At 43.1% G+C, this 12,818-nt stretch overlaps 1 protein-coding gene across 1 annotated transcript in view; it reads left to right on the top strand.

Moving 5' to 3' along the window:
* The window catches only part of GRIN2A (glutamate ionotropic receptor NMDA type subunit 2A), a gene marked incomplete at its 5' end in the record, with an annotated part of 356,407 nt that overhangs the window by 197,404 nt on the left and 146,185 nt on the right, over positions 1–12,818 (top strand). The gene's annotated exons all lie outside the window — the stretch shown is intronic.

Below are 12,818 nucleotides of genomic sequence, written 5' to 3'. Positions count from 1 at the left end.
ACCATGATTTATTTATCCAGCCTCCATAATGATAGAAATTTAGGCTGTTTTAGGTTTTTTCCATTAGAAACTACACTGCACTGCTAATCATCCTATGTGCTTCTTTATGCTCATGTGGAAGTATTTCTCTAGGGTTGATTCTGAGAGGTAGAATTTGGGAGTCATAAAGCAAGTGCATTTTAAGATTTAAGTATTGCCCGGCCTCCGTGGCTCAGCAGTTGAGCATTGACCTATGATTCAGGTGATGGTGGCTCGATTCCCAGTCAGGGCACGTGCCCGGGTTGCGGGTTCGATCCCCGGTAGGAGACATGCAGGAGGCATCCGATCAATGACACTCTCTCATCATTGTGTTTCCATCTCTCTCTCCCTCTCTCTTCCTCTCTCTCTGAAATCAATAAAATAAATTTTAAAAATAAAAATAAAAAAATAAAATTTAAGTTTCTATTGCCAGATTGTCCTACAAAGTAACTATATCAATTTATATTCACACCAGCCATTTGTGAAATCACTTGACTTCCCACATCCTCACCAACATGCTAACATTTGGAAAAACTGCCCACACTGGTGCTCCTAGTCTCTGTTTGAGTGTGTATCTGAATTTCTTCCCTTCTTATGTCCTAAATATTTCTGTAGGTCATTGGAAATCTTGGCAAACACCAAAAGCTGCATTATATTCCATCACTTGGATGTATCATAACTTATATAATGACTCCTATCTTGGTGGACATTTAAGTTAACATTTATGTTTCTAAGAAGCATCATTGTTCTTTGTCGCCCATCATTATGACTCAGCTGTTGAGATTTAGAACGATCACACTCTGCATCCATTTTGCATGCTTTTGCCTGATGCTCACTAATTTAATCCATGCTCATCCCTCAGATCCTGAGCAGTGTAGCACCGTGATTAAGGGACTGGGTTCTGGGGTTAGACTCGTCAGGGTTTAAATTTTGTCTCAACCACTTTCTATATGACTTGGACAATCAATTTACTTTTCTGGGCCTCAATTGTTTCTTGCAAAGCGTGATAATAGCATCTGTATTCTAAACTCCAGTATGCATGAGAATCACTAGGAGAGCTTGTTAAATCAGATTCCTGGGCCCCATGCTCAGGGGCTCTAATTTAGAATCTAGAGTGGACACCAAGAATTTGTAGCCCTAACAAGTTCTTGGGTGATGCTGATGTTGCTGGTCTGGGGTCATGCATCGAGAACCAGTGTTCTAAGTGTTTTGTGAGGATGAAATGAGGTGATGCATGAAAAACGCTGCTTAGCACCATGCTTAGCATCTAGCAATTATTCAGTGACTGTCAGAGTGATCAGTGAGATTGTTTCTGGTCACCAGAAATCACAGTTGGCAGACTGGTTTATTATTAGCAGAGTAACTCGTCACTCTAAAATGTCTCTGGAAGGTTTTAGGACTTTGAGTCTGCTACAGTTCAGGGATTATCTCTGGGCCGGAGCTGGAGGTATGTGTGTATGCATTTGTGTGTGCATATGTGTGTGTGTGCGTGTGTATGTGTAATATGTGCATAAAATTGACATGACCCTGAAAAACTCTTAAATTAAGAGTTTAAAATGTTCCTTTCCCTCTTCTCCTCCCCTCTGTAACAATCGTGTTTCTACATTGCCACTTTCAGCATTTTAAATAATTGTTCAAATATCAGGAAGGAACTGAGGTAAATCGGTAGGAAACATGGGAGCCTCTCTCAAAGGCAGGGTTGCTGCCAGTCCAAAGATAAGCACTGGGCTAATGAATTCTTGCTTTTCATTATGAGAAGTGCCCTGCAGCTGGAATACTCAGATATAAATAATTTTGATGGAAACACAACTCAATTTTAGGCCAATTGAAATATAATATATACAGGAAAAGGAATTTGAGAAGGATAATTGGGAAGACATTCAGATCTCCTTCCAGTGACCACCCTGAATGCATTCCTAAAAAAAGTCCTCCTGCTGTGAAAGGCTGTTGTGTTATTTCCAGGAGTTATGCTTTTGAGTGCAGCAATTTTGTAGATGGTATTTCAGCCCCAGGGAAGTAATGTGTTAGATGTGGTAAGCCGTCACCCACTGCCTGGCGTGGAATGAAACTTTTTCCATTTATGGGGCGTCGTGGCGCTCGCCTAGTGTGAGAGGCTGGAACCCGGCACAAGCAAAGGCCCCTCATCTCATTTCCCCATCAGCACGGTGCTTCTACACACCCCCAGGAAAGAGTGGCACCTTTCCAAGGCAAGACGAGGCGAGGACCCTGTGCTAGCCCCTGCGTGACCTCGCCCCTTAGAGAATGTACAGTCTGATGAGGATGGGGGACATTTGTCTCAAGGCAAACTCAGATAACAGGAACTTCTTTTTTAAATACTGAAAAAAGAAAAATAGTGTGGAAAAGTACAGAGTTCAATAAAACACCTACCCCAATACTTACCACGGAGAACGAAGGTTAACATGTCACGTGTTTCAAAATTTTAAAAGAAATAAAACATTCTAGCTTATTCCTCTCCATTGCTGTCTTGTATTCTGTAGTATAAGTTATTTAATCATCTGTTATTTAATCATCCCCCTTTGATGGACATTTAGGTTGCCGATAGTAAGGGACCTTCAGTCTGGATGGCTGAAGGCAGAGAACAGATCTATCTTCAACCTGAGTTAGACCCATCAGCTTGGTCAGTGGAGCCCAGGACTCTAGGGTTAGGACTTGAAGCTTTAAAAGTTCCAGTTCAACTGGATTAAAAAGCCTTGTTAGTAAAGCATCTAGTAAACAAATAGCTCTCATTACCCCCACTGTGCAGAAGGGAGGGTGCTAATGGCTTCAGAAGAGCTTCAGATGAAGCCACACCTGATGGTTCCCGAAGCATTACTGAGAGGACCCGGGGTCCCGCTTTGGCCCGTTAAGCACGACACCTTGGGCTAGCTGGCTATGGCCCTCGGCGGTCCTCGTGGGTCTCGATCTTATGCACAGAGCTTGTGGAGTTGGGACACTGTAGCAGTGACTTAATAGCTCATGATGCTGGGCGGGTACAAAGGAGGGCTTGCTCAGGGTGACATCTTAATGATCCTACTGCGGACCTGTTTCCACTTCTGGGATTTCAGAATAAAAAAAGTAGGGGGAAGGGGGAAATATTCTTTATGTTTAACATTCCTGGTTTTACAGAAGGCACTTTGAAAAGAGCAGTCAGCATTTTCCAAAGTTCAAAAATAGCTCAGCCGTGTTATGTAACCTCCTCCTCGCTACTGCAACGTTATTAAACATCTGTGCCTTCACCAAGCACAGAGCACGTCCCCGCAGCTCCCAGCACGGGAAGGTAACACTGCTTGTCCCGCTGGGTGGGACCCAGGCTGCTCTGTCTGGCTCTGTCCCACTGGGGGGTGGGGCCCCCGGGAGGCAGTGTGGCCTCGTGGTTGAGTGTGGGCACTGGAGCCAGGCTGCCTGGCTCGAAACCCTGATCGGAACTCTCCTAGATCTAAGACTTTGGGCAAGTTACTTAATTCCTCCCGGCCTGCTCCCTCAGGTGAGGCGCGGGGATAGGAAAAGTGTTTACCTCCAGCCCCCAGCCTGGCGTGTGCAAAGTAGTCTGGAAGTGGTTACTATAATTGATAAAATGTGCGTGCGCATATTCCTGCGTGTTCTACACTGGAGGGGATGCATTTTGCACTTATGGAGGAAGGGATCGCAGAAGGGATAGGTAGATATTTTTTAGATCTAAATCCTTTTGCCAAGGAATTACCTTGGGAGGCATATGGCAGGGGGAAGAGGGTAGTGTGGCATAGAGAAATTCATGGGCTGGGTACTATGCCAGAATTGGTTTTGAATTAGCCACATACTGACCAAGTGTAAGTTACTAGCCACTCTGAACCCAGGCTCTTTTTCTTCTTCTGAAATGTGTGAACATGTGTGTTATAGTCATCTCTTTTTATTGTAGCAGAATTAAATGAAAGTATATACATATAACACTTCTCATTGTGCATGGCAGGTGGTAGGCATTTCACAACTGTCATTATTGCCTTCTTATTTTATGATGATACAGATCATCATCATCATCGTTATTACTTTAACTTATACTTGTTATGCTGAAAGCTATACACAGGCAGGAACGTGAGAAACGGGAGTGTATTTCAGTCTTATTTTTTAACAACTGAATTGCAACTCTATGTCCTGTCACCCCCACGTCAGTAGAGGGAGTAGGACATGGAGAAGTTACTGCATTACACGTCAAATGGGACTGCTCAAGCCCGGCCGGGCGTGGCTCAGCAGTTGAGCGTCGACCTGGGATCCAGGCGATCAGGGTTCGATTCCCGGTCAGGGCACATGCCCGGGTTGCGGGCTCGATCAATGACTCTCTCATCATTGATGTTTCTCTCTCTCTCTCCCTCTCCTTTCCTCTCTCTGAAGTCAGTAAAGATATAATTTTAAAAACCAACAGAAAAAACAACAACAAATAGAACTGCTCAAGTAGATCCATAGTCCAAATGAGTAAGAAAAGAACATCTCCTGGGAGCATTACGCATTAGTATTGAAGGGAGATTATTTGGCCTTAACTGATGACACCTGACTTGACCACTTACATGTTTTACATTAACCTCTTGATTTATGAAGTCAGGCCTCTGCTTTAAGAAGCAACAATTTTGTACCTTATTACCTCGACTGGAAGGAGAGGGATGGGGGCATGTAAGTGAGAGTGAGCTGACTTCATATCCAAGTTATGCTGATGCTTTTCTCAGCCTTTTTTTCTAACATAACCATAGGAAAAGTTTAATGACCCACTAAGAGACTGCACTAGCCTGGTGGGCATATTTTTATTTGATAATCAAATGATCACTGTTGGTTCCTTTTTAACGCCAATAAAAGAGCCTGCTCAATTGAGTCTCTGAGCTTGACTGGAGTTAAAACTGGGTGAATGTGAGAACTTTTTGCAAATACTTGTCTGTTGGATCACCACTTGCTGGACAGACATTCTGGCAATGACCCCAGGTACCCAGCATACCAAGCCATCCTGTGGGTCTGTGCTGTAAATCTGATTGGGACTCTGGACTCAGGAACAGGGGAAAAGGCTGAGCCTCAAAGAGACATGTAGTGAGAGAATCCAGGGGCATGTGCCTTCCTGAGAACCAAAAGCACATTCCACAGAGCTCTGTGACTTGGTGGGATGTGGATTCGGACAGTGCTGTGTTCAAACCCTCTCATTATCTGGGTTGCTCTGGGCAAGTCACTTCACTACTCTGAGCCTTCCTTTCCTTGGTTGAAAACAGAGATAATTCTAACCATAAAGGGTATGGTAACACTTAAATGCATGCAATATACTTAGCCTAGCATCTAGGATGTAGTTGGCGCCCTACAGATATTAATTCTCCCCCTTCCCTGGACCAGATATGTAGCTTGATCTGGACCCCTCGTGTGTCCTGTTGGACCCATGAGAACTGGGCTGTGCCCCCTGGGCGGTTAGCCCGGGAGCAAAGTCAACAGCCTCTCTTCAGCATCATCTCGGTTTGTGGCATCTCTCCTGGAACACAGCCCTCTCTTTTTTGGCTGGAAGTCAAAAGCACCGTATGCCAGCCCTGCAATGCAAGTCAATCATTTCCAATTGGCATCCAGTGAATAGCTTGACAAATGGTGGAAACCTGATGCTGGCAACTTGAAAGGACCAGAACTTGGCCATGCCTTTACCTTGAGGGAAAGGTGGTTTGGGTTGTTTTGAGATCATACATAAAGTGTAGGGATTGTTCAGATTTGCCTTAATCCAGATGCAAATGTTAGGGTCAGCATGCCTAACAGACAAATGTATTGGTCTATTTCCTCCAGGGTTGAACATGAGGAACATTTTCATTTTGAAATGTGTTAATTTGGTGACATATACTAATAATTTGCTGCATCTCTTATCTGGGAAAAGATAAAGAAAAGCACCCTGTTTTTCACCTTGGTGCCTACTGATGGATAGTATATTGGGGGCAGAGGGTGTCCATGTGTGACCCAGTTGGGAGACCATGACATAGCCTAAGCAGAGAAGACGGTGGCTTTGGAGAAGTAGGCTTAATGCATGTTTCAGAGGTAAAATTAATAAGACTTGAGAGATGACTATGAGGCAATAAAAGAGATATGATAATGATTTCTCACTTGTACAGCTGAATAAATGGCGATGCCTTATACAAAACTGGTGAAGAAACACATCGGGGGAGAGTGAGTCAGGAACAGCATCTAATTTCAAACATGTTCAATTGAACATGCTTTTGAGATGTCCATGTAGAAATCTCAGCTAAGCAGTTAGAAGAGCCTGAGGTCAGACTGAAAATGCAATAGATGGTTTTGAGCTTATTGCTGGCAGCTACAGCCCCAGGATTGGGTGGGATCACATAGAGATGGATGAAAATGAGAGGAGGGACCAGGTTCAAACGATTAGGAACTTCACAGTAACTGATAAATAATACCCGAGGTGGGAGACTTCTGAGGAGAAAGAGTTGTGCTATGAGTTTCAGCTACATTTCCCTCCCTGGAAACTTCCTATCCCAGTCTTGGTTTTGTCGTGGAGCCAGGTGGATGTCTGCACAGTCTCTGCTATATGCTAGACATTGTGATAGTTACCATGGACCTTCCAAAGACCTATAGTCTATGGCCATTGCTGACCTACCTGGGTTTAGGGCAACCCAATAGTAAAGTAAAATGCATCACAGGATGAACTGCCAGGAACATCATCAGATCAGGAGTCCTTTGAATCAAAGGAAACCAACACCATAGTGGGCTGGAGCCATGACGTAGATGGTGAGCCAAGCTTTGGATCTGGAGAGATGAGAAGGTGATACAGCAGGAAGGGGAAAACTTCTACTTTATGTTTCATTCTTGACATGTCTGGAAAACATCTGATGTCACACAAAACAACGAAGTTAAAAATTCTTTCCACCACGAGAGGAGCGCGTGGCCCGGTGTGAGAGGCAAGTGCTCAGGGCTGGTTCATTTGCCAGCTCTGTTGTTGGCTCTTTTGGAAGAGCATCGGCCTATGCACCTCCTCGCATGTAGGGCAGAGCCCTTCCTCGTCACCCCTTCCAGGTGCAAGCTGGACAGCCAGAAAGGGCCTCCTCGCCTGCTCTCTGCCTTTTCCTTTCGCTTCTCGGCTTCCCCCATCTCCTGCCTGATGCGAGCGCTGCCTGCCTGCAGGTGAGACTGAGCCCTGTACAGGCTCCTGGCACCTCAGAGGCTGGATTGATCCCAGGAATGGAGGAGTCACTGTTCATCTTGATGCCAGCTGGGTTCTGCGTGGGCATGGGAGGCCAGCCACATTTTCACACAAGCCCCAAAGTTGGGTGAATGAATTGGTTGATCTGCTGATGTTTGCTGTACTCTTGCCTAAACCCCTAGGGCCAGTTTCCTGAGGATTTGTTTCATTTGGTTAAGTTCTGTCCAAACACAAGGTATAAACATACATCGCTCAGTTTCCTGAATGATGGAGAATAGCTCTCCTGAGACCTGTGCTCATTTCCTTTTCACCTCCATCACTATTAATAAAAAGATGTTATAAATTTTAAATTTAATTAATACATCATTATATACGGGGGATATTTCAAGTTCTTAAGTTATACTATGGAAGAATATATATATATTTTTTATTTTTTTAAAATATGTCTTAATGATTTCAGTGAGAGGAAAGGAGAGGGAGAGATAGAAACATCAATGATGAGAGAGTCATTGATCAAGCCCACAACCCGGGCATGTGCCCTGACCAGGAATCGAACCCTGATCGCCTGGATCCTAGGTTGACGCTTAACTGCTGAGCCACGCCTGGCCGGGCAGCATATATATTTTTAAGTGTGATATAATAGAAGTGTTTAAGTACTCTAATGATACAACCTACCATGTATTATGTGCCTCCTTTGTATTACCTTTAATCCTTAGGTGTGAGTTTGGATGTTTTTGCTGCAGGTAATAATCTACTAATTCATTTCTGTGATTGGATTATTTGATCGGGATTCCAGAGGCAGGGTAGACTTCAGGTGCAGTATGATCAAGGTTCTACTTGTTTTCCCTATGATCTCTTGACACAGCTCTTTGGGGAGTGTCGTTTTTGTTCTCAAACAGCTTCCTTCGTGACCTTAAGTTTGCTGTCATCCATACCTGGGATAATTTCTTTGTTTGTGGTCAAATTAGGTCTGTGCCAATCTTTGGACCAATGACATCCATTTTGAAAATGCCATGTACTAAGTGGCTTAATTCTGGACTCCTGACCCAATTACTGAGAAGGCAAATAGGATTAGGTTAAACCAAACCAGACCTTCTCTTAGAACTAAGGATGGGGTAAGCTCCCCCTGAGGCCCATGGGTTCTTATGGGAGGCATGAAGTTTCAACAAACAGGAATTCTGTTAAGAATAAGGGGAAAAAGAGGGAATGGATGCTGGGTAGATGACCAGCAGGCCAGTTATAAATCATAACAACTCCTATTATAGATGAGGAAACTGAGGACCAGAGAGGTTAGTTAACTTGACAAAAGCCACCACACAACTAACATAAAATGAAACCAGAATTTAAATCCACTTTTCTTTGGCTCTAAACACCAGTATACTACTTTCAGAGGTTGCAAATTGACCTGAGATTGTTTTTGTTGTTGATTCACAGAATGGTTTTACTGTTTTCAAAATTGCAAGATTTCATGAAAAACTATATTTTTTAGCTAGTCCTGAAAACTATGAAGAACGAATGATAAGCCCACACTCCTGCCTGCAAGTCTTAAAAGTTGGGGCACTGCATTTGGGTACAAACCTCTCGCTCCTCAGGGAGGACCGGGCGTTGTGAATTCCCTCCGGGTTGCGTGTTGCTGTTCTGGGAGTGGGGTTGATGGAGAGGCTGTTTCCACCTTTTCTATTCATTTTGATGAGGGTATTTTATCATTCACCAGATGTGTAGGAATTGCTCAGCTAGTTCCTGGATTTCTTTCACCGGGAATTGACCTTGTGTAGCTCGTGTATGTCAAATGCTCCAAGTGTGGCTGTAGCTGGGTCCATGGGAGGAAGTGAATTCAGGAGGCTCCTATATCACCATCTTGTACTGGAAGCTTCCTCCCATCTGGACAACTGGATGTGGGAGGTGACCTTTAGATCAAGAAGGCCCTGCTCAATTTACCTTAGTCCCCACCTGGACCACTCATTCATTTATATTACCTTTGTGGCCTCTTTAAGCATTTATTGTATCTTAATATGTCTGTATTTATTTCATTAGTTTTATCATAATCATCATTATTTATTATCATTACCAAAACAAGAACTCGAGTGATAGATATTAGAATGAATGATGACAGGAAGACTTGATATCTTACCTCCACGGTTCTTTATACTTGAGTCAATACAAGATCTGTGGACAACTAGGTCTCTCTCTTTCCATATGCTTGCAGCTTTGCTGGGGAAACATCTGGCAAAATCACAGAAAGAACTGCTGGTCTATGATTTTCCGTGATTAGAGTCTCCACGGGATTGGAGAGGTGCCTCTAGTCTTTAACTCACATTTTCTCAAAACAAAATAAAACGGTCTTTTAAAGTTTCAGCTGGAGGTATCTGGGAGATAAGTCTCCTGGGACTAAGTGGTCATTTTACGTGGCCCAAGGTCATAAATCTACTTCTCCTGTCGACTTACAGGTGCGAATTGGAGTTGTTTGTGCCTAGATGTTTGCCCACTCTGCAGTAGGCATGAGCTTACTGAATTTCCCAAGGAGAGTTCTCACCTGTCAGATTGGATTAATTTATAGATGTTCTTCTAAAGCTGGAAGAAAATATTTGTTCTGGTAGGAGGTGGGGTGAGAATCCATCTTTTCTGCAATATCCTCAAATTTGTCAGATGAATGGCGAGTTCTGGAGTCTGATGAAACCCATGTTGCTTGTTATGGCTTGTTGCTGAAAATGCTAATTTTCCATTTAAACCCAGTAAAATGTATGGTTCTAATCTGATGGTTCTTTTTGATACTGGGGTTTTCAATATTTGCTATAAAAATAACTTTTGGGTTTGCAAATTCTAACTGCTAGGGTTACGTTTGAGAGATTTAATGGTCATATTTATCTTCATTAAATTTTATCAGATTGGCTTCTACTTTTGACCAAGTTAGAGTAACAGGGACTGGATATATTCTAATCTACTAAATAGAGCAACCAGAAGTAGGAGAAAATATATGACATGATGATTTTCAAGATACTGGATATCAGGCAAAAGAAAATAGGAAATAAGCTACGTGAGTCCCATGAAGGCCCCATCTCACTGCCTTGAAAGTAAGCCCCATGAATGGCCCAGCTCACTGCCTTAAGAGTGTTTCCAGGCTGGAGCTTAAGGACGGGGAACCCAGGCCAATCCTGGAACACTCTGAGCTGAGCAGATGAAGATGAGTCCAGCACCAAAGGGCAACTAGAGTTTACAAGACAGTGCCTGAGAAAAGTGATCTGCATGAATGGAGAGCCCTGGAGACCTGCCTAAGGTCCCTCTTGATGATTGAGCTGAGTACTGATCAATACAAGTGGGCAAGGAAACCAATCTGGATCAGGGAAAGGAATGCCCCCAAAGACTAGAAGTGGCAGTGCCTGGCACTCACGTGGATCCAGGGACAGTGTTCCACCAGCCAGACTGGAAAACCTCATTTTTCATGGAGGGTTGGGTTGAGCGGGGAAAGTTCTTGCCTCAGTAATGGGAAACTGTCGGTCATTCAGACACAAGGTATATCCTCGAGTAGCAAAGTCATGGGGACGAGTGTCTCTTTGCTCAGTTAGCTTTTACTCAGGACAGTCAGGAACTGATGTCCACACAGAGGCGAGTGAAAGTGAGGGTGTACAGAATGGGTGTACTGGCAAAAAGGTTAGAAAACTGGGTCCAGATGAGTGTGGGTGTAATTCTCAGGCAAGCCATGCTCTTTCCATCATAAAAGTTTTTATGCGTTGGTAGAAATAGAGCTTGTATTACTCAGGAGTCTCCATAGAAACAAAAAATATATATATACATACATATATATATACACACACATACATAGACATATATATATATGGAGGGAGAGAGAATATGGGGAGGGGAATAGATATTAAGGAATTGGCTTATGTAATTATTGGAGGCTGAGAAGTTCCAAGATCTACAGTCAGCCAACTGGAGACCCAGGAAAACCAAAAATGTAAATTCTAATCCAAGAGCTGGCAGCCTTGAGACCCAAAAGCTGATGTTTCAGTTTGAGTTGCCCCAACTCAAGGAAGTCAGGTAGCAAGAGTTCCCCTTACTCATGGGAAGGTTATTTATTTTTATTTTTTTGTTCTCTTCAGGCCTTCAACTGATTGGATGAGGCCCACCCCATTGGGGTGAGCAAACTGCTTTACTCAATCTACTGATTCAGTCTGCTGTTCACCTAACAGCACCCCCACAGAGACACCCAGAATGACGTTTGACCAAGTATCCGGGCACCTCATGACCCAGTCACATTGACATAGAAAATTAACTATCAGAGAACCCAAACTAAGATTTCGGACATTGGGTTGTAACCTAAGCTTTGATCTTTTATGTGGCTGTAATCTTTGGAAAGACTCTGAACTTTTCTGGATCTTAGCTGCTTCATCTGTGGATTGATGGTGTTGGGCACAATAATCTGGAATTGAATTGCATGATATTCGAGCAGGAAGGGATGCTGGAGATCACTTAGACCAATCATTTTAAAATATTTTTCTTTTTTGTACAAAAGGAAGCTTCTGGATGCTAGTGCAATATTATCATGATCCCTGAGGTGTAAGAGTAATTCCAACCTCTTTTTATTCCATTCAAGAAAACAGAAAGCAATTGGATGATGACAGTGAATCTGCTGTAATTTATATATTTAAAATAAATAATCCATAACATTAGGCTCAGGTTCATAAAATATATCATTAGTTGCAACAAATTATTTTCAACAGGTTGTATGACATTAAGATCATAAATTACTTCTCTGTGCTTTGTTGCTGATAAAGAAATTGAGGCCGAAAAGACACAGGGTTCATTTTTCACTGATGACAGACTGGTTAATGGCAAGCTCATGCTAAGAGCCCAGTTTTTTTTTCCCTCCCAGACCTTGGTGTGTTGCTTGCACTACACTGTCCTCTCCTTCTAGGTCCTCTGTGATTAATATTAATAATGTGATGATGATGATTGATGATGATGATGAACTTCACTTTATCTGTGTGCGCCAGGACCCGGATATTAATAATGAATGTGTTGAACGAGTGAATAGTGACACTTGCTAGCACAGCACCTGCTCTGACCTAGATGCTATGTTAAGCATTTTTACCTGCATTATCTTATTTTATTCTCACAACAGCTCCACAAAATAGGTGGTATTATGATTCCCATTTTCACATGAGAAAAACATCCCAGAGATACAAGTGACTTTCCCAGGGTCACCTAGCAGAGTCAGGATCAAGACCACCTCTCTGACTTTAGCACTGATCCTCTGATTTTTCTGGCTTCCCGGGGAAAGATGAGGCTCCAGGTATGCTTTCATGAGGCCCCAGGAAGTCTTCTGGTGCCATAAAGCACATACACAGGTCCTCCCAGTATGGGCCCGAGCCATTGGCTTGTCTTTTGAGTTAATTTATCACAAAAATGTGATAGATGGGAATGCATTTTATAAACCACAAAGCCTTTCTGAAAATGTTACTGTTCTCGCTATCAATATCAGTTATGATTATTGCCAGTATCCTGGAGATTGATGCTTGGCACTGCCAAAAAAAAAAGCAGAGGGAAAAGCTGGTCTTTCCTGGGAGGATGGTCATGAGAAGAGTCGAAAGCTCAACTGCATAGTCATCAACCCCCTTTAAATTGTTCTAGAATGAGCTCCTGCAGACTCTGTGCACCCCTG

This window comes from Miniopterus schreibersii (assembly GCF_964146895.1).
Source record: "Miniopterus schreibersii genome assembly, chromosome: 3".
Taxonomy (NCBI): Eukaryota; Metazoa; Chordata; class Mammalia; order Chiroptera; family Miniopteridae; genus Miniopterus; species Miniopterus schreibersii.
This window is presented reverse-complemented; position numbering and strand designations above follow the sequence as displayed.